This window comes from Bubalus bubalis, chromosome 11 (genome assembly GCF_019923935.1).
Source record: "Bubalus bubalis isolate 160015118507 breed Murrah chromosome 11, NDDB_SH_1, whole genome shotgun sequence".
NCBI classification, from domain to species: Eukaryota; Metazoa; Chordata; class Mammalia; order Artiodactyla; family Bovidae; genus Bubalus; species Bubalus bubalis.
Window position 1 is genome coordinate 99,849,715 of NC_059167.1, and position 23,577 is coordinate 99,873,291.

At 39.6% G+C, this 23,577-nt stretch overlaps 1 protein-coding gene across 2 annotated transcripts in view; it reads right to left on the bottom strand.

Moving 5' to 3' along the window:
• Positions 1-2,057, bottom strand: part of KCNN2 (potassium calcium-activated channel subfamily N member 2) — a 583,536-nt gene extending 581,479 nt beyond the window's left edge. For both annotated transcript variants that reach the window (XM_044925506.2, XM_044925504.2), the window contains exons 1-2: positions 1,900-2,057; positions 240-428 (exon numbers count right to left, since the gene is read on the bottom strand). The gene's annotated coding sequence lies outside the window, so the exon portion shown is untranslated. The remainder of the gene's footprint in view (positions 1-239; positions 429-1,899) is intronic.
• Positions 2,058-23,577: the final 21,520 nt, after the last annotated feature.

Consider the following 23,577-nt stretch of genomic DNA (forward strand, 5'->3'; position numbering starts at 1 on the left):
CTTCTCATGCTTCTCTTTACTGATTCATTTGGTTAGTGATAATTTATTATTAAACTAAATTTACTCAGCATGCTCTTGCATATAGTAAATAATGCCTCTAAACTCACACATGAAGCAAATTTAAATAAAATTACACACTGCCTTTCAGCTAAAAACAGCAACAACATCAAGGAAAAGTCAGTCTAGACAAGGAAGGAACTTCTGAGACTTAATGAAACCAAGAAAAAATGATTACATACCTTATGTCCAATTTTCTCACATGTTCTGTATTTTCAGGAACCAGGAGAGTATGGCTCCCAATTGAAAATGGTATTGTTCCAGCCACGTTGATGTACACTCAAAACTTCCCATGGTGAAGAGCCCTCTGAAAGATGAAACCTCAGATTTTCTCAAAAACCACTGCAGAAGCTGAGGACTTTCCATGAACTCTGAAAGGTTATAGGGTAAAACTGAGAAAAGCTATTCTGATTTGCCACCTGTCTGAAAGCAGGTAGAAGGATATTGTGTTCCTCCTCCACCCACTGAGTCCCCATGCGGAGACTCTAACTCGGGAAACAATTTTTAAATATAATCTGTCAGTTCTTGATTGGTGTTCCTGAAGTAAGCAGATCATGCCTCCCTTTATAGTTTCTCTGTATCCATCGAGAGGCAATAAACCAAGCAGGCCTGTACTGCGTGTGGCACAGTCTAATCTAGGATATACAGATCACACCGAGGGGTACTCTAGCTGGGCATAGAAATTCCCCGGCAGAAAAAACCCTGGCAGTGGTTTGTACTATAATTATAGCTTCTCATGGATCGCATCTGTTCAAAATGTCAGACTGCCAAAAAGAGGGAGCAGGGGAAGCTCCCACCTCAGTACAGCCAAGATGCATTAGACAAACGCCTGCTGAACACTAGGAAGTTGTCTGGATGCTGTCCACTTCAATCTTGCCTCTAAGCAGTAGACTTGACAAGGGGATTTGACCAATACCCAAGCTGACACTGAGAAAAGCCAAGGGAATTCCACACATCCCGTCCTTTGACAAAGAGAGTGTATAGATATTTCCTGCCTTGTTTCAATCAAAGTGAGAGAAAAGCTTTGGCCCCATGAGAGTATCTGCAGAATAAGGAGAAAGGAACATTATCCTACACATTCAAAGTAATAGCAGATGAGTGAAATCACTTCTTACAAGAAATAAGTATTTTTGGAAAACACGTGTCCCTCAAGGACCCAAGAAACAACTGTCTATATATAAAGAAAACCACAAGAAGTAAACGGCAAGGCAAAAATATAACAGGACAAGTTGCAAAGATATTAAATTAAGATTAAAAATGAGCCTAATGCATTGCAAAAGAGTATAAAGAAATGAAAATTTCACTAGATAAAGTTTAAAGGAAAGAAAGTTCAAAGGAAAGAAAAGCAGAAATGTTATATCAGAATTTAAAATCATAGATGTAGAAAAATATCTTGGGGAAATGAGTCCAAAACCCATGAATAGCTTTTGGTGGAGCACTGAAATCAGAAACTTAACGGAAATCAAAGAGAGTAAAATCCAGATCACATATCTTATCTAAACTCTACCATTCCCCATATGCCCATATTTATAAATGTAGCCTCCAGCACTAGAAAAGTAAAAGGGAAGCAACCTCACTCTCAAAGAATGATTTGGAGGGAAAGAGAAAACAGACTCAGACTAGGTGTGATGAACACTATGGAGAATTAACCCACATTACGTTAGAGTATAAGAAGATCTGGGCAGAGCCACTGAAACATAAGCAAGAGGAAAAGTGGAGGGATGGCACCTCTGCCAGTATTCTGAATCCTGGATGGCTCCCATCGGCCCTTATCTCTAGCCCCTTTCCACGCATCTCCCTCCTACACTAACACCCCGGAAGGTTGATGTTCACCACATTTACCTGCTGGCTTCCTACTAGAAGACACTTGCAAAAGGTTAGAAGAAAGGAGAGGAATGAGGCTGGGGAGTTTATTCTCTCTCATCTGACCTCATGTGACCATGGAGAAGCCTGACCCTTTCTTAAAAGGACACAGTTTCTGTCAGGCAGTCTTCTCCGCAGCTGCCTTCCCTAGGCTCCAGGAGGTAAACCATCTCTTCATCCCTTTAGGCTTGAGGGTGGTAATAGTTGGTTCCCGTGTGTTGCTGGCCTAGGGATGCTGCTGATTTGGGCATCCTGGAAGCCTGCCAGTACCTTTGTAAAGTTTCTTTATTAAACTTTCCTTAGTAATCCAGGTTTTCATGTACCATTTACTTCCTGCCAGGACCTTAACTGAAACATATATTGTAATAAATAAAGTAAAACAAAGTAAGAGAAATAACATGCAAAAGGGAGAGAAACAGCTCAGAATTGAAGAAAACATAATCTGTGTGACAAGATTCCTTATATATTTTTGCAAAGAATTGTGAAATTAATTCAACTAATAAGAGCTCAAAAAAAAAAAAGACCATGGAGTAAAGAATAAAATTTAAAAGGAGATTACAGAAAGAATGCAACAAATTGATAACCAATACAATATACTGTCAGAGAAGGCAATGGCACCCCACTCCAGTACTCTTGCCTGGAGAATCCCAGGGACGGGGGAGCCTGGCGGGCTGCTGTCTATGGGGTCACACAGAGTTGGACACGACTGAGTGACTTCACTTTCACTTTCACGCCTTGGAGAAGAAAATGGCAACCCCCTCCAGTGTTCTCGCCTGGAGAATCCCAGAGACAGGGAGCCTGGTGGGCTGCCGTCTATGGGGTCACACAGAGTCACACACGACTGAAGTGACTTAGCAGCAGCGGCAGCAGCACAATATACTGCTCATTAGTGACATAAAAATTAAATAGCAAAAAATAGAATAGAGTTGACAAGCAAAATAATGACATTGAGAAAGAAGACAAAAGAAAGAATACAGTCTAAAGCAAAGGTACGTGGAAGACAAATACAATACAATATAAGGATAATCAAAATCTTTGAAGAACCCCAAAAGTGACACCAAAAATATTTTTAAGTATTTAGGCAGAACCGAAACTGCAAATAAAAATGTCATCTTTTGACTTAAATGGATCAATATCAAGATTTCTGGGAAATACACTTTAATAATAAAAAATGATTCTTTTAGATACGCAGGCACAGAAGGGTAAGAAACCACCCCAGCCTCTGCTTTTCCCACAGCAGTAACAATGCTGAAGGTTAGGAGACATGTCTACATGGCTAGGGGAAAACAAGCAGAAATGGGCAGTGCCCGACTCAGACACATGAAAATTCAATTATAAAAGGAAGAGGAAGACACAATCAAATGTGAAAACATCCAAGGATCGCAATAATTCCCAAAGAACTTTTTGAAAAATTGCCCCATACAACAAGAAAAGGGTAGTAATGATGTTTAGAGCAAGCAAGAAATTGTGACCTGGTGGAAAACGCTGAATTCATCTAGACAAAAGAATGAAGGAATATGGTTGTAAAAAACTTTGAATGTTACAAATGCTAAATAAAATTGAACAACAGAAAATGCAGAGGTGACAGGAAATGAAAAGGAATAATAAAAGAGTGCTAACTTATTCGTTGTTAGCACTCATTGTTAGCATTGACGCATAGCTAGGAGTCAATGAATAAAACAGAAACATGTCTATTATGGGTTTTTCCTTAATATTAGAGGAATGCTTTAGAAATAAATATGTCTTGAAGTAAAGACACATTATTCTGAAGTTTAATAATTCATTTTGTTTTCCTTTAGTTTTCTTTTATTCTAAGTTAAAATACAATAAAATCTAATATTCAGTTTTGAATAAGAATACAATATTATTCTTATGAAATTATTTACATTTACTTATCTATCTGTCCATCTTTATATTTGTATATATACACTGAGTCTGGACTGATGATTGAAAGATGTTAATATTTGTTCAGGATGATGGGATTTAGGGTGACTTTTATGATTTTTTAATATTCTTTAAGTTGTGCTGGAAAACTTTTGTAGCAAACATGTGTCCTATTTAATTTAAAAAGTAAGATATTATAGCATACCTCATTTTATTTTGCTTTGCAGATTTTTTTTTTTTTAAACAAATTGGAAGTTTGTGGCAACTCTGCGTAGAGCAAGTCTACTGATATTTCTTTTCTGACAACACTTCCTCACTTCACGTCTCTGTCACATTTTGGTAATTCTCAGAATATTCCATGCTTTTCATTACTATCATATTAGTCATGGTGACCTGCGAGCAGTGACATTTGGTATTACATTGTAGTAACCACAACTACTTGATGGCTGAACGATGGCTAGCATTTTTTAGCAATAAAATATTTTACATTATGATTGGTAATCTTTTTAGACATAATGCTGTTTCACACTTAACAGAGCACAGTACTGTGTAAACACAACTTGTACATGCACTGGGAAACCAAGAAGTTTGTGTAACTTGCTTTACTGTGATATTCACTTTATCGCAGTGGTCTGGAACTGAACCAAAATATCTCTGAGGTGTGCCTGCCCTTCTAAAGTCAAATAGGCAAAGTTAGAGAAAGTTTCTGGACCCAAAAGATAGAAACAGTTGAAGTGTATAGAAAATATCTATAAGCCTCAACATCTAGGAAGAAAAGACAGGTTTCCTTCTGAGGAAGAAAAATTCCCCTGAGTCCTGGGAAAGGGATAAAGCATTTATTATTCAAGAGTTTGACATCAAACCATTCATGTATGAAGGCAACAGAAAAAATTTAAATGCACAGGGCTCAGAAAATACATCATGTATAAAATATACTAAATATTCCAAATGCTTTGAAACCCGAAGAATAGCTTAGATAATCAATAAATGAATTTGCTCTCAGAGTTCACAAATTGGAAAGATACTGTATAAAAATACCTACAGTTTTCTACTGTTGAAAGTAAATTCTAGTAGGCCAAGTCTCAACTGTGGAAATACTCATATCCAGGGATATCGGTCACTTCACAACCCAAGGTTACTCACATATGTCTGGTTTCTCCACCAAACCTAAGATTCTGAGAAACACTGATCTTAGGGGTGGTGTGGTGGTGATGGCAAGTAAAGAAAACATTGTGCTGAAATTAGGGCCAAAATATACAAATAAATGGCCTGACATTCCTAGTACTGGGTAAGATACAGTAAGAAGCTTGACATTCACACTAAAAATAATTTGAAACTCCCAGGCTTTGGAACTACAAGGACTAAAATTCTAGAGAGAGGAGACACTTTCAGAGTGAACTAAGATCAGTCATGGGCAGTGGCTGACTCTGACTATGGCCCAGGTTGGAGAATCAGCACTCGTCCCTGGCAGAGGATCCACGGATGGGGAGCAGAGAAGCCAGCAGAGTTTACAGTGAAGTGGTGACGAAGCTGCAAACTCGAGGGGTTTCAACTACATGGATGATTCCCCCAACAGCTGCAGAATTCCAAAGCTGTGCTGGGCTGGAGACTAAAATCAGAAGGTGAAGTATAATTTTCTGCATTCTCTTTATGCTTTAGAGAAAAGTAACTGCCAACCAGAGGAGCCCCTAAGCTTAAACATCTTTAGATGGAATAAATCGTTCACATTGATGAGCTGCAACTGTTATTTATTTATTTATTTATTTTTGGTAAGGAGAATATGCCAACTTGGGCTGCATAGAGGCTTGGAATCCAGAATCCAGATCTGGTTCCCAGTATAGGAACAACAACAACAACAAACACAGAAGTTTTGGGCAGCTATATGGGGGCTAGAATGATACAAGTGGAGATTTGAAGGGTCAAAAACACACTACTGGTCTCCCTGTAGAATAATTATTACAGTCTATAGTTATATGGAATAGAAGAGGGGGAAGCTAAGCTTTAAATCTCTAAAAGTAAAACAGAAGTACAAATAACTGGTACACTCTCAAGAGAAAGGCAAGAATAGTGAAAGCCTTGGAATCGGGATAAAGCAAGTAGACTGGATCTCACTTACAGTGCAGCTCAGGTGTGACTCATTTACTTTCTGGCTAAATCAAGGGATTATCTCCCTTGATTTAAGGATCATCTCCATACTCTATAGAGGAAACGGTGAACCTCTCTGGTGGAAATAGCGTCATCTGGTAACTCTCTCTTTTTTTTCTTATAATAAACAAGTCCTTCATTCAGTAACTAATTACTAGGCATGACAAGGCACAGGACCCATATGACACATGCCAAGAAAAAAATATCCAATAGAAGAAAACTCATAGATGATCCAGATCCTGGAGTCAGCAGAATCAAAAGGACATCCTAGAATAGAAAAAAAAAAAATTAGATAAGTTTAATTAAAAATTGAATCTAGTAGAAGAAAGATTATTGAACTTGAAAACAACTTAATAAATATACCCAAACTGAACTGCAATAAGAAAAGGGAGTGGAAAAAAATAATTAACTTCCCATTTAATAGCAATAACTGGTTAGAGAAAGTTGTTTTTTTTTTTTTAAAGATCCCATTCACATCGCAACATAAATAATAAAGCATGTAGGGATAAACCATAGAAGAAATTTGCAGGAACTGTGGAGAAAGACCATAAGAATTCTTATGGTCAGAGAATAAAAACGGCAAGAATAAATGGTGAGATATATATCATGCCCATGGCTAGAGACACTAGGATTTAGAATTAATATTGTAATATTAAAATATATAAATTCTACCAAAATTAATCTGTATGTACAAAAAAATCTATGAAAAAATAATCTTTAAAAAATAGTGAGAAAGTATGAAGGATTTAACGAACAGTAATGGAACAATTGACTATCCATTTGGGAAAAAATAGGCTTCAATGTTTGCTATAGTCTGACTCTTTGATATTTCTATTTTTATCCATATATACTATTGGGCTTACAAATGAAGTCGAATTCTTAACAGACAAGAAATTGGCAGGGGTGGTGGAGATATGGAAGAAAACTGATGAGATCAGTTTGAACATTTTAATCACAGTTCAGAACATGTTTAGAAGATTAATGCTGCAAAAGTTGGAAACGTTACCAAGAGTATTTCACCTTTAGAGATGATAAGTACAAGAAGAAGGAGCTGAGGGATCTGACAGAATTCTTAGTTGCCATGCTGTAGCAGGATCATCTGGGTGAGAAGATAGCCACACATTTCCCTCGCCCCAGCTAGACTAAGCAACAATGAAAGTGTTTGCCATCAGCCAGGATAACAGATTACGAGAGCTCAGTTTGGAGAGAGGGTCTCCATAGGGGTTATAAATATCCAGGAAGACTGGAAAATGCTCAGATCTCAAAGAACAGGCAAATTCATAGAACCACATGTCGCATTATATCTTAAGAGAGTTTAGCAATGTTTCCAGTTAGGAGGCCAATCTATTACAATCAATATCCACTATCAAAACCAATTAGAAAACGTAGTAAGAAAAAAAAGGATACCTTTCAAAATAGAAACTAAAACATAATTAGAATTAAACACTATAAGCAATAGACAAGATCTTTATAGAGAAAAGGCCAAAGTTTTAATGAAGGACATAAAAGAAGTCTTGAAGAAAATGACATTTTCTCCAAATTCATCTAAAATCAATGCCATCTCAAAAAAAATGTTACACGGAGCTTGACAAGTTGATTCTAAAATTCATAAGGAATAGTAAATAAGCTGGAGTTAAATAAATTCTGAAAATATGAAAACAGATTGTGTGAAGAAGGTTGAAAGTTTATTTTTACCAGATATAAAACATATTGAAAGGAGGTAAAATATTATACTATTGATGACATTAATAATTTTAACAATCCAGAAATAGACATAATTGTATATAAAAATATAATTTATGAAAAAGTTACCATTTCACATCATGGGGGAAAGGATAGACTTTAATCATTGGTATTATGAAATTTATCCTTTTGAGAAAAAAGAATTCAGATACTAAGATGCTGAAACAAATTCATTTATTCAAATAAATATTTGATCTCTTGATCTTTGTTCATATTATTCTCCATTGTACAGAAACAAATCCAACTGTGCTCACTGCAGTATAGTTTGCAGTACTGGAAAACTTGAAAAAAACAAAAACAAAAACAAATGTCCATCAAGTATGTATGTTTAAATTAAATTTTCTCTTAAGGAAGCAACCATATCATGGAATACATGTGGCAGGTTTTTTTTTTAAAGATATGGGTACTAATACTAACAGATAGTCAAGAAGATTGCTAAGTGAAAAATGCAAGTTGTGTTTGCTAAAAAGTAAAAGTAACTATACCAATGAATGTAGCTTTAATGAAAGCTAGAGAAGCTCATCTTTTCCGTCTGTTCAATCCTGTTGCTTTCAATTCCCAACAGATGTTCATTCCAAAAACATCCTCCTATGAATTTCCTGCATGTATATCTGTCTCAAAGTGTGCTTTCCAGGGAAGCAAACTGCTACATCAACCTCCTCTCCCACCTCCTCCCCCAAAACCTAGTTTCCCACTGCCCCCCGCAAACAGCTTTAGCTTCTGCCAAGCTGTTCTGCCTCTTGCCCTGCTCATCCATGAATTCAGTTCTGGTGCACTGTTTCCCTTGTCTCTAAATTTCTCATCTCTCTCCTTGGGCTTTTCGACCCCTACCATCTTCAAGTTAACACAAGATCCACTTCCAAATGCCTTTCCCAAACACTGCATCCTACAATGTCTGTATTCCTACTTGATTCATATTATGCATCAACAGGTATTTCAATAATCTTTCTCTTGTTCTTTTTGAACATGCTTGGTTACAGTTCTAGCAAGATTCAACCTGCTCACAGAGCCAGCAGTCTTCCTGTTGAAACCCTGACCAGTCCTACTCCTTTGTATTTGATGCTGGCATCACTACACCCACCCATTCAGAGTGGACTCGGCCCTGGGCAGTTTGTTTCACCTTCTTAGAAGGTTGGAAATGCATTTCTTATGTAATCTTTGTGCCAAAGGCATTCTGAACTGGTCTTTTTCAAGTCTTGATAACTCAATAAGGATTTCCTGTCACTTAAATGTATTTTTTTAACTAATAGCATAATGCTTGAAAAAATATTATTAGTTCTCTGTGATGATTTTACAAAGAGTATAGAAGCCTGCAATGAAGGAGACAAAGAAAAATTTTCCCTAATGTCCTGAAAAGCTAATGAACATTTACAATATGAATTGGGATATAGCCACCCCTAAGACCACATGCTTATATATTTTTCCTTTTCTCCTTGGCTTTTTGCTTCTCTTTTTTTTTTCACAGCTATTTGTAAGGCCTCCCCATATAGCCGTTTTGTTTTTTTGCATTTCTTTTCCATGGGGATGGTCTTGATCCCTGTCTCCTGTACAATGTCACGAACCTCATTCCATAGTTCATCAGGCACTCTATCAGATCTAGGCCCTTAAATCTATTTCTCACTTCCACTGTATAAATCATAAGGGATTTGATTTAGGTCATACCTGAATGGTCTAGTGGTTTTCCCTACTGTCTTCAATTTAAGTCTGAATTTGGTAAAAAGGAGTTCATAATCTGAGCCACAGTCAGCTCCTGGTCTTGTTTTTGTTGACTGTATAGAGCTTCTCCATTTTTGGCTGCAAAGAATATAATCAATCGGATTTCGGTGTTGACCATCTGGTGATGTCCATGTATAGAGTCTTCTCTTGTGTTGTTGGAAGAGGGTGTTTGCTATGACAAGTGCATTTTCTTGGCAAAACTCTATTAGTCTTTGCCCTGCTTCATTCCGTATTCCAAGGCCAAATTTGCCCGTTACTCCAGGCATTTCTTGACTTCCTACTTTTGCATTCCAGTCCCCTATAATGAAAAGGACATCTTTTTTGGGTGTTAGTTCTAAAAGGTCTTGTAGGTCTTCATAGAACCGTTCAACTTCAGCTTCTTCAGTGTTACTGGTTGGGGCATAGGCTTGGATTACTGTGATATTGAATGATTTGCCTTGGAAACAAACAGAGATCATTCTGTCGTCTTTGAGATTGCATCCAAGTACTGCATTTCGGACTCTTTTGTTGACCATGATGACTACTCCATTTCTTCTGAGGGATTCCTGCCCGCAGTAGTAGATATAATGGTCATCTGAGTTAAGTTCACCCATTCCAGTCCATTTGAGTTCACTGATTCCTAGAATGTCGACATTCACTCTTGCCATCTCTTGTTTGACCACTTCCAATTTGCCTTGATTCATGGATCTGACATTCCAGGTTCCTATGCAATATTGCTCTTTACGCATCAGACCTTGCTTCTATCACCAGTCAATCCATAGCTGGGTATTCTTTTTGCTTTGGCTCCATCCCTTCATTCTTTCTGGAGTTATTTCTCCACTGATTCCAGTAGCATATTGGGCACCTACTGACCTGGGGAGTGCCTCTTTCAGTATCCTATCATTTTGCCTTTTCATACTGTTCATGGGGTTCTCAAGGCAAGAATATTGAAGTGGTTTGCCATTTCCTTCTCCAGTGGACCACATTCTGTCAGATCTCTCCACCATGACCCGCCTGTCTTGGTTTGCCCCACAGGCATGGCTTAGTTTCACTGAGTTAGACAAGGCTGTGGCCTAGGTCCTAGTGTGATTAGACTGACTAGTTTTCTGTGAGTATGGTTTCAGTGTGTCTGCCCTCTGATGCCCTCTTGCAACACCTACCGTCTTACTTGGGTTTCTCTTACCTTGGATGTGGGGTATCTCTTCACGGCTGCTCCAGCAAAGCACAGCCGCTGCTCCTTACCTTGGACGAGGGGTATCTCCTCACCGTCACCCTTCCTGACCTTCAACGTGGGATAGCTCCTCTAGGCCCTCCTGCACCCGCGCAGCCACCGCTTCTTGGATGTGGGGTTGCTCCTCCTGGCCGCCGCCCCTGGCCTCGGGTGTGGGGTAGTTCCTCTCGGCTGCTGCCCCTGACCCCGGACTTGGGTAGCACCTCTCGGCCGTTCCTGCACCATCCCAGCCTGGCACTCTTGGCCACTGCCCCTGATCTCGGATGTGGCATAACTCCTCCTGGCTGCTGCCCTTTGGGCATGGGGTCCTTCAGGCTTCTGCCCCTGATCTCGGATGTGGGGTAGCTCCTCTCAGCTGTGCTTAGTGCACTGGTCGCAGCCCCCGGCAAGAAGAGATAAGAAGGACTTCCTCAGCAATCAATGCAAAGAAATAGAGGAAAACAACAGAATGGGAAAGACTAGAGATCTCTTCAAGAAAATTAGAGATACAGGGAACATTTCATGCAAAGATGGGCTCAATAAAGGACAGAAATGGTATGGACCTAACAGAAGCAGAAGATATTAAGAAAAGGTGGCAAGAATACACAGAAGAACTGCACAAAAAAGATCTTCATGACCCAGATAATCATGATGGTGTGATCACTCATCTAGAGCCAAACATTCTGCAATGTGTCAAGCGGTCCTTAGAAAGCATCACTACGAACAAAGCTAGTGGAGGTGATGGAACTCCAGTTGAGCTATTTCAAATCTTGAAAGATGATGCTGTGAAAGTGCTGCACTCAATATGCCAGCAAATTTGGAAAACTCATCAGTGGCCACAGGACTGGAAAAGGTCAGTTTTCATTCCAATCCCAAAGAAAGGCAATGCCAAAGAATGCTCAAACTACTATACAATTGCACTCATCTCACATGCTAGTAAAGTAATGCTCAAAATTCTCCAAGCCAGGCTTCAGCAATACGTGAACCGTGAACTTCCAAATGTTCAAGCTGGTTTTAGAAAAGGCAGAGGAACCAGAGGTCAAATTGCCAACATCCGCTGGATCATGGAAAAAGCAAGAGAGTTCCAGAAAAACATCTATTTCTGCTTTATTGACTATGCCAAAGCCTTGACTGTGTGGATCACAATAAACTGTGGAATATTCTGAAAGAGATGGGAATACCAGACCACCTGCCCTGCCTCTTGAGAAACCTGTATGCAGGTCAGGAGGCAACAGTTAGTAATGGACATGGGACAACAGACTGGTTCCAAATAGGAAAAGGAGTACGTCAAGGCTGTATATTGTCACTCTGCTTATTTAACTTATATGCAGAGTACATCATGAGAAATGCTGGACTGGAAGAAACACAAGCTGGAATCAAGATTGCTGGGAGAAATGTCAATAACCTCAGATATGCAGATGACACCAACCTTATGGCAGAAAGTGAAGAGGAACTAAAAAGCCTCTTGATGAAAGTGAAAGAGGAGAGTGAAAAAGTTGGCTTAAAGCTCAACATTCAGAAAACGAAGATCATGGCATTCCATCACTTCACAGGAAATGGATGGGGAAACAGTAGAAACAGTGTCAGACTTTATTTTGGGGGGCTCAAAAATCACTGCAGATGGTGATTGCAGCCATGAAATGAAGGACGTTTACTCCTTGGAAGGAAAGTTATGACCAACCTAGATAGCATATTCAAAAGCAGAGACATTACTGTGCCATCAAAGGTTCGTCTAGTCAAGCCTATGGTTTTTCCTGTGGTCATGTATGGATGTGAGAGTTGGACTGTGAAGAAGGCTGAGCACTGAAGAATTGATGCTTTTGAACTGTGGTGTTGGAGAAGACGCTTGAGAGCCCCTTGGACTGCAAGGAGATCCAACCAGTCCATTCTGAAGGAGATCAGCCCTGGGATTTTTTTGGAAGGAATGATGCTAATGCTGAAACTCCAGTACTTTGGCCACCTCATGAGAAGAGTTGACTCATTGGAAAAGACTGTGATGCTGGGAGGGATTGGGGACAGGAGGAGAAGGGGACGACAAAGGATGAGATGGCTTGATGGCATCACTGACTCAATGGACGTGAGTCTAAGTGAACTCCAGGAGTTGGTGATGGACAGGGAGGCCTGGCATGCTGCAATTCATGGGGTCACAAAGAGTCGGACACGACTGAGTGACTGAACTGAACTGAACTGAACTGAAGACCACATGAAACAGATGTACCTCCTTCAGGGGAGCTTCCCAACCCAGGGATCAAACCCACATCTCCCACATTGCAGGTGGATTCTTTACTATCTGAGCCACAAGGGAAGCCCAAGAGTACTGGAGAGGGTAGTCTATCCCTTCTCCAGGGGAACTTTCTGACCCAGGAATCGAACTGGGGTCTTCTGCATTGCAGGCAGATTCTTTACCAGCTGAGCTACTGGGGAAGCCCAAAACAGAAGTAACCTGGAATTAAATTAGCACATTCTGGAGTTTCCACAGAAAAGGTCAAAACCAATAACTAACAAATTTCCTAACGAAATAAATTGTTTCCTGTAAAAAGAGCTTTTTTCTTCTTATTATATCAATAATATCTTTTGTGATACCAGCATTGCTTATTTTTATTCTATTTAATTCTCAAAATGGCCCTGGGAATTAAGTTAACCTGCATTTTACACAAGGAGAAACTGATACTTGGGAGGTTAAATTACACATCTAATATTACACAACTAATAAATAGCCAGGTGGAATTTTGAGTCTTAATCTTCTGGCAGTCTAATACCTTTTCCAGTACTTGTACTGCTCTCCACTGGATATTGGGCTTTAACACTAAGCTATTTGTTTGCAAACGGAGGCCATTATTTCAGGCACTAGGCCCCCAGGGGAAATGCAGTACACTTCCTCTAGCCATCAGCATTCTTCTGCAAGCAGCCCTGGCTGCGGCGACTCTCCTTGGTCAAGAGAGTAACTGTGAGGCTGACCATTCTCCTAGGAGTCTGGGTGGTGTGCTTTGTTTCACTTGGATAAGAGATGTTGGCAACTGAGTAGGAACTTGATCTCTAAAGCAGGAAGACAAGAGTTTTCTGAAAAGCTGATTAATTCAGCCTCAACACAGTGACAAAATTAATTACTTTAAAGCTTGTGGTATTCAATTATGAGGTGTTTCCACAAAGAAAAACCACTAGGCTCTACTTTTAAAACAATTTGTATCTTTAGCTTAGAGACAGCCCCAAATCAAGACATTTCCAGAGAGTTCCAAGTAATAGAAGTATACCACCACTACTTAAATATAGCTTTGGTTTTTCTAACCAGCTTCTTTAAAACCTTAAGACTCTGTAAGTTCCATATATATGCAAAAAATATAGCAGAAACACTTCCCGTATGAGCTAACAAACAGCATTTTACAACCAACAATGATGACTCTCAGACTAAGGGTTTTCTCCAACAGTGGGAGTATAAAATCACAGGCAGGAGGAGAAGTGGGTGACAGAGGATGAGATGATTGGATGGCATCACCAACTCAATGGACACGAGTTTGAGCAAACTCTGGGAGATAGTGAAGGACAGAGAAGCCTGGCATGCTACAGTCCATGGGGTCGCAAAATTGGACACCACTTAGCAACTGAACAAGAAATGCCCAGACTGCAGATATGGTTGGGCTTCCCAGGTGGTGCTAGTGGTAATAAATAAGCCATCTGCCAATGCAGGAGATGTAATAGAGGCAGGTTCAATCCCTGGATTGGGAAGATCCCCTGGACAAAGGCATGGCAACCTACTCCAGTATTCTTGCCTCGGGAAGCCCATGGACAGAGGAGCCTGGTAGGCTATAGTCCATGGGGGCACGAAGAGCCGGATGTGACAAAAGTGACTCAGCACAGCACACAGTCCAAGCAGAAGTAACTAGCCACAAGTGTGAGAGGAAGGGACAGGGAGCCTCCCTCATCCAACGGTGACCTGAATTGGTGGGTAAACACCCCACCTTCTTTGTCTCCAGGGCAGAGCAGTTCTGAGCTGTGCTCTGTCTCTCACAGATGCTTAGATATGTAAGCATCCAGGCTAAGAACCTGCTGCACCCAAGGTAACAAGCGTGGCAGACATCTTCTAGAAACCATTGCTGGGAAGCAAAGCCTCACTTTAGAGATCACTAAACAAGCACTCACAGGCAGAGCAAGCGGGCATAGACACAGAGAATCTGCTGAAGTCTAGCCCAGGAAAGGACAAGAGAATAGCAAGGACGCACAGAAAACACGAGCAGCTCCAGGAGAAAGAACCAGATCAGACTCAGGCTGGAGGATTGCAGCCTGGAGATTGAGTTCTGAATCTCAGTCCTCCCTTCTCTTCTCTCGGTCTGCTTTGTCTCATTTTGTGTCAACATCAAAATATTTTATTGTGGTGGCTTTATAGCAATAATATCTGTTAGGCATAGTTCCTCCTTAGAGTTTTCTTCTTTTTAATAACTTAGTCACATGCACATGAATTTTAGAGCAAGTTTATCAAATTCCTCAATCAGTTCAGTTCAGTCGCTCAGTAATGTCTGACTCTTTGTGACCCCATGGACTGCAGCACCTCAGGCTTCCCTGTCCATCACCAACTCCCGGAGTTTACTCAAACTCATATCCATTGAGTTGGTGATGCCATCCAACCATCTCATCCTCTGTTGTCCCCTTTTCCTCCCACCTTCAATTTTTCCCAGAATCAGGGTCTTTGCAAAAGAGTCAGTTCTTAACATCAGGTGGCCAAAGTATTGGAGTTTCAGCTTCAGCATTGGTCCTTCCAATGAATATTCAGGGCTGATTTCCTTTAGGATGGACTGGTTGGATCTCCTTGCAGACCAAAGGACTCTCAAGAGTCTTCTCCAACATCCAATTTCAAAAGCATCAGTTCTTCAATGCTCAGCTTTCTGTATAGTCCAACTCTCACAACCATACACGACCACTGGAAAAACCATAGCCTTGACTAGATATAACCATAGCCTTTGTTGACAAAGCAATGTCTCTGCTTTTTAATATGCTGTCTGGGTTGGTCAAACTTACCTTCCAAGGGGTAAGTGTCTTTTAATTTCATGGCTGCAATCACCATCTGCAGTGATTTTGGAGCCCCCCAAAATAAAGTCAGCCACTGTTTCCACTATTTCCCCATCTATTTCCCATGAAGTGATGGGACCAGATGCCATGATCTTTGTTTTCTGAATGTTGAGTTTCAAGTCAACTTTTTCACTGACCTCTTTCACTTTAATCAAGAGGCTCTTTAGTTCTTTGTTTTCTGCCATAAGCGTAGTGTCATTTGTATATGTGAGGTTACTGATGTTTCTCCCAGCAATCTTGATTCCAGCTTGTGCTTCATCCAGCCCAGCATTTCATATGATGTACTCTGCATATAAGTTAAATAAGCAGAGTGACAAGATACAGCTTTGACATACTCCTTTCTTAATTTGGAATCCGTCTGTTGTTCCATGTCCAGTTCTAACTGTTGCTTCCTGACCTGCATACAGATTTCTTAGGAGGCAGGTCAGGTGGTTTGATATACCCATCTTATTTCAGAATTTTCCACAGTTTGTTGTGATCCACACAGTCAAAGGCTTTGGCACAGTCAATAAAGCAGAAGTAGATGTTTTTCTGAAACTCTCTTGCTTTTTCGATGATCCAAAGAATGTTGGCAATTTGATCTCTGGTTCCTCTGCCTTTTCTAAATCCATCTTGAACATCTGAAAGTTCACAATTCACATACTGTTGAAGCCTGGCCTGAAGAATTTTAAGCATTACATTTTTAGCATGTGAGATAAGTGCAATTGTGCAGTAGTTTGAACATTCTTTGGCATTGCCTTTCTTTGAGATTGGAATGATACTGATCTTTTCCAGTCCTGTGGCCACTGTTGAGTTTTCCAAATTTGCTGGCATATTGAGTGCTGCACTTTCACAGCATCATCTTTTAAGATTTGAAATAGCTCAACTGGAATTCCATCACCTCCACTAGCTTTGTTCATAGTGATGCTTCCTAAGGCCCACTTGACTTTGCATTCCAGGATGTTTGGCTATAGGTGAGCAATCATACCATCATGATTATCTGGGCTGTGAAGGTCCTTTTTGTATAGTTCTTTAGTGTATTCTTGCCACCTCTTCTTAATATCCTCTGCTTCTGTTGTGTGTGCATTAGTCGCTCAGTCATGTCTGACTCTTTGCGACCCCATGGACTGTAGCCTGCCAGGCTCCTCTGTCCATGGGATTCTCCAGGCAAGAATACTGGAGTGGGTTGCCCTTCCATTTTCCAGAGGAACTTCCCAACCCAGAGATTGAACCCTGGTCTCCTCCATCGCAGGCAGATTCTTTACTGTTTGAGAGACAGGGAAGTCTTGGTCCATATCATTTCTGTCCTTTATTGAGCCCATCTTCACATGAAATATTCCCTTGGTATCTCTAATTTTCTTGAAGAGATCTCTAGTCTTTCTCATTCTATTGTTTTCCTCTTTTTCTTTGCATTGGTCACTGAGGAAGGCTTTCTTATCTCTCCTTGCTATTCTTTGAAACTCTGCATTCAAATGGGTATATATTTCCTTTTCTCCTTTGTCTTTTGCTTCTCTTCTTTTCACAACTATTTGTAAGGCCTCCCCAGACAGCCATTTTGCTTTTTTGCATTTCTTTTTCTTGGGGATGGTCTTGATCACTGCCTCCTGTATAATGTCATGAACCTCCATCCATAGTTCTTCAGGCACTCTGTCTATCAGATCTAGTCCCTTGAATCTATTTGTCACTTCTACTGTTTAATTATAAGGGATTTGATTTAGGTCATATCTGAATGACCTCTTCTCTTTCACCCTTCACCTTCACCTTGTCCTGTTCTCTTCATTCACAGTTATGTTGCTCTCTAGTTAGTTTTTTAAAAATGTCAATGTTTCTGTAGCTTGAGAGCCTTCCACAAAGTTTTCCTTCCACCTGAACTGCTCTCAGCACAAGGCACCACTACCATAACTTGTATTTATAGTATCTCTTCTTCAGACTTGTGGTTGCCAAGGGGCAAAATGTTGGGAGAGGGAAGAAGTAGGAGGCTGGGGTTAGCAGGTGTATGCTTTTATATAGAGAATGGATAAACAACAAGGTCCTACTGTGTAGTAGAGGATCTATACATACAGAACCTCTGTATTCAACACCCTATCAAAAAGCACAGTGGAAAAGAGCATTAAAAAGGAATGTATATGTATGTATAACTGAATCACTTTGCTGCAGCAGAAATTCACACATTATAAATCAACTTTGCTTCAATTACAAAATAAAATAAATTATCTGTTCTTCAGTGAAACCTTCTAAACCCACTCACACAAGCCATACGAGGTTAGGTTTCCCTATTATATGCTCTGGCTAATGGAATTCATAAATCTGTCAGGATCTGCTGTGTTTTATTATATTAATGTAATAGAAGGTTATCTTCCTGCTGAAGACCCAAAAATAACCTGAAATCTGTTATCCTCATAAATGAATATGCTTTAAAATAATACAAATCATGTCAAACTACAAGGAGAGTTCTGGAGGACAGAGAATAAATTCTCTGCCTCAGCAGTTTGTTTGGAGACTAAAATTTCCTCATAGGTTTGCTACTCAAGGGGTTCAGCCTTATTTTGAATACTAAACTGTGATTCAGTAGAAGTGCCCCCAACCTGCATGAAGAATGGGGCAAATCAATATTTGCATTATTGTCTGGGGTGTGGGCGAGGAGTGGGAGATGAATGCCCAGATGAGGTAGAGATCTTTCTACTTGAATATTCCAGATCCTGAGTTATTCTTGATTCTGCTGTAGATCAGCATCTTAGAGCACCTGCCTCTCCACAGAGCCCAGACTATCTCCAATCCTCCGGTGATGTTATATTGTCTCTGCTGTGAATGGTGTGCAACTAGATTTTGGTAGAAAATTGCATTGCTAGAGCTTTTATCATCCACTGACACCTCTTTCTAGGGAGGTGAGTGACTGAGAGAAGTCTCAAGACTTAAGGAGAGGAACACATCCCTTGGGCTTTACTAGCTGTTATCATTAGAAATTAGTCCGCAAGTTATCCTATCCCTCAAAAGCTGATTTTCATGGTAATGATTTTACATATTTAGTTACTGAAAATAGCTTCCCATTCTTAAGGATAGGCAATAGCACCCCACTCCAGTACTCCTGCCTGGAAAATCCCATGGATGGAGGAGCCTGGAAGGCTGCAGTCCATGGGGTCGCTGAGGGTCGGACATGACTGAGCGACTTCACTTTCACTTTTCACTTTCATGCATTGGAGAAGGAAATGACAACCCACTCCAATGTTCTTGCCTGGAGAATCCCAGGGACGGGGGAGTCTGGTGGGCTGCCGTCTATGGGGTCGCACAGAGTCAGACACGACTAAAGTGACTTAGCAGCAGCAGCAGCAGATAGGCAATTCCTTTTGTGCCTTACTTTATAGTGAGTTGAACAATTAATAGCAATATGAAACTACAAAGCCCGTTTTCATGCTTTCATATACCTTTTTATAAGTTTTTATCATCTAAAATTTCTAGTCATACTGTTTTTTTAACAAATAGAAACAATTTGATTAAACCATAGACTTTGTGTGTATATGATTGGGTCAGGAATATAAGAAATCATTAAATATTTGCCTTTTGGAATGGAATTAGAGGTAGCTTGACACTGTAAAGCAATATATACCAGAGAATGTGAGGAGTGTGGGCCCAGGCTGACCTCTTAAGATATTGGCATCTGGTACTTTTTAAGAAATCTCATCCTAGCCTATGGGACAGGACCTAGGATTTGTTCTAAGACCAAAAATATAGATTCTCAGAGGGGCCAAGCTTACATTAGCAAATGCCAGAATGTCTTTCTTCATGATCCAGGAATGGAAGCCTCCAGTTGCTGGTAGGTTTTATTTTTTCAGAGGCAACTCTTCAGCTCTGGGGTTGAGATCAGCAAAATGAGGGAGAAAGAAGTAATGCGTATTTGCTGCCAGCAGTCTTTGCTAGCCTGCCTATCGGTAGGGTAAATGACATCAAGTTCGCAGAAGGCCTGATTTAGTGTGTGATTTGTTAGGTTGCATCTGTCTAACGTCAATAACTTCACAGCTCAACTGAATATATCCCCACAGGAATGTCAGCTCCATGAAAAGAGGTACAATATCTATTCAACACAGTATTCCCACGGCCTAAAACAGTGTTGAACATGTTATAGGCACTCAGTAAATCTTTACTGGATAAGTGTTATTTGGTTTAATCGACAAAGAACATACGTTATGTCACCACTAAAACTCAGTTTATACGTTATGATAATTATTAAATTAACTATTCACTAATAAAGGCTGTAGTTACCTGTGCAGAATATAACTGACAGTCATAGAGGTGTGCTGTTTTGATCTCCCTTAGAAAAAGAACTTCCTTCTTATCTTCAAAGTCTATAATGTCTAGAATCTTCAGGATCTGCCTTAAGTTTTCTACCAAGGCCATGTTCTTCCCAAGCAGCACTCACACCATGAAAGCAGATCTGGCTATTTCCAAGATTACTCTATCAAGCAGTCTTTGGGATAGAGCTTCCTGGTGAACAGATTGAGAGTTTATTAGATCTAAATGTGATACAGAAGTACTTGAAGAAAGAAAAAAAAAAAAGAAAAGGAAAAAGAACTTCAATTAACCATATACAAACCTTATATAATATAAAAATTAAGTCAATATGAACCAAAGACCTAAGTAAACAACCCTAAAGCCATTAAAAATCATTTTAAAAGTATAGGAGAAAATCTTTGTGACCTTTGGCTAGACAAAGATCTCTTTTAAAAAACTGGTAAGATGAACTTCATCAAAATTAGTAACTTCTATTTTTTGAAAGATGCTGTTAAGAGAAGAATAAAACAAGTCACAGACATGAGAAAATAATCTGCAACTCACATACCTGACAAAGGAATTGTAAACAAAATCTCAAAAGAACTGTAAAACTCAATAGTAGGGAAAAAAGCAAATCAAACAAAAAACAGGCAAGAAATCTGAACATAAATTTCATCAAATAAACATATATCAAGGAAAAGTATGAAAAGATTTTCAACATTATTACTATGAAGGAGATGCAAACAGAAACCACAGTGAGATACAAATACAAATCTATTAGAATCTATTATAGTGCCCAAAATTAAAAAAAAAAAAAAACTAACCATATTAAGTGCTAGGATGTGGAGGAGCTGAACTCTTCTATACTTCTAATGGGAAGGCAAAATGGCAAAACTCTGGAATATTGTTTGGCAGTTTCTTAAAATATTAAACATAAACCTACCATGACCAGCCACTCTACTCCTAGTTATTTACTTATGAGAAGTGAAAGTAGATGTTCACAAAAATTTTATACACAGAGTTAGTATTTCTGCCATAGATGACACCACCCTTATGGCAGAAAGTGAAGAGGAACTAAAAAGCCTCTTGATGAAGGTGAAAGAGGAGAGTGGAAAAAGTTGGCTTAACACTCAACATTCAGAAAACGAAGATCATGGCATCTGGTCCCATCATTTCATGGCAAATAGATGGGGGAAACAGTGGAAACAGTGTCAGACTTTATTTTGGGGGCTCCAAAATCACTTCAGATGGTGACTGAAGCCATGAAATTAAAAGACACTTACTCCTTGGAAGGAAAGTTATGACCAACCTAGATAGCATATTCAAAAGCACAGACATTACTTTGCCAACAAAGGTCCATCTAGTCAAGGATATGGTTTTTCCAGTAATCATGTATGGATATGAGAGTTGGACTGTGAAGAAAGCTGAGTGCTGAAGAATTGATGCTTTTGAACTGTGGTGTTGGAGAAAACTCTTGAGAGTCCCTTGGACTGCAAGGAGATCCAACCAGTCCATTGTAAAGGAGATCAGTCCTGGGTATTCTTTGGAAGGAATGATGCTAAAACTGAAACTCCAGTACTTTGGCCACCTCATGCGAAGAGCTGACTCATTGGAAAAGACTCTGATGCTTGGAGGGATTGGGGGCAGAAGGAGAAGGGGACGGCAGAGGATGAGATCGCTGGATGGCATCACCAACTCGATGGATATGAGTCTGAGTGAACTCCGGGAGTTGGTGATGGACAGGGAGGCCTGGTGTGCTGCAATTCATGGGGTCGCAAAGAGTCAGACACGACTGAGTGACTGAACTGAACTGAACTGATAATACCCCAAACTGAAAGCCATCTAAATATATATTAACCAGTGAATGGATAAACAAATTATGATAGATTCACCTTTATGATGCAATAGTACTCAGCAATAAATATAAGTCAGCAGTATTCCATGGTGTAAGAAAGCAGATCAATGACTGCCTGGGGTAGGAGTTAGGTATGGATAGGAAGAAGCAGGAGAAAGGGGAATTTTTTAAGGAGCAAGAGGAAATTTGGATGTGATGGAGATATTTAATATCTTAATTGAGATCATAGTTTCAAAGGTGTGCACATGTGTCAAACTTCAACAAACTGAACAACTTAAATACATGAAGTTTTAAATTCTATGTCAATTATACCTCAAATATCTTTTATTAGGCAGTATATCAGTGATTTTTGATTATCCACTCTCATCACGGATACGCATAGTGCTTTTACAAACATCGCCTAATACCACATTTATCACTTTCTAACTAAAAACTGATTTACTGATGAATAGATGAGATTAGATTTGTAATAGATTCAGAAACTCATGAAAGTAAAGGCAAAATAATATTGGCTTAAAAATACGATTTTATGTTCTTATTTAAAGTGTTCACAAGTGGGCAGTCCAGGGAAGAATAGCAGTTTTATAGAGTTGTCAGGAACCCAGGATTCTATAACTTTGACTGCATCATAAGTTAAGATAGCTCTTTAAGAATAAGCATTATTAAAGCCATTCCAGTAGCAGGAATCAAAACCCTTACGATTACACAGTGGAAGTGACAAACAGAGTCAAGGAACTAGGATCTGATAGAGTGCATGAACAACTATAGATAGAATTTCGTAACACTGTATAGGAGGTGATGATCAAAACAGTCCCCAAGAAAAAGAAACGCAAAAAACAAAATGTTTCTCTGAGAAGGTCTTACAAATCGCTTAGAAAAGAAGAGAAGTGAAAGGCAAAGGAGAAAGGGAAAGACATACCCATCTGAATGCAGAGTTCCAGAGAATAGCAAGAAGAGATAAGAAAACCTTCCTATATGATCAATGCAAAGAAATAAACAATAGAATGGGAAAGACTAGAGATCTCTCCCAGAAAATGAGAGATATGAAGGGAACATTTCATGCAAAGATGGGCACAATAAAAGACCAAAATGGTATGGATCTAACAGAAGCAGAAGATATTAAGAAGAGGTGGCAAGAATACACAGAAAGCGTTAGTTGCTCAGTCGTGTCTCACTCTTTGTGACCCCATGGACTGTAGCTTGCCAGGCTCTTCTATCCATGGGATTCTCCAGGCAAGAATACACAGAAGACAATACAAAAAAGATCTTAATGACTCAGATAACCATAATGGTGCAATCACTCACCTACAGCCAGACATCCTGGAGTATGAAGTGAGCCTTAAGAAGCACCACTACGAACAAAGCTAGTGGAGGTGATGGAATTCCAGCTGATTTATTTCAAATCCTAAAAGATGATGCTGTGAAAGTACTGCACTTATTATGCCAGCATAATTTGGAAAACAGTAGCCACAGGACTGGAAAAGATCAGTTTTCATTCCAATCCCAAAGAAGGGCAATGCCAAAGAATATTCAAACTACTGCACAATTGCAGTCATCTGCAGATGGTGACTGCAGCCATGAAATTAAAAGACACTTGCTCCTTGGGGGGGGTGGGGAACTATGACAAATCTAGACAGCATATTAAAAAGCAGAGACATTACTTTGCTGACAAAGATCCATATAGTCAAATCTATAGTTTTTCCAGGAGTCATGTAAGGATGTGAGAGTTGGACCATAAAAAAGACTGAGTGGTAAAGAATTGATAATTTTGAACTATGGTGTTGGAGAAGACTCTTGAGAGTCCCTTGGACTACAAGAT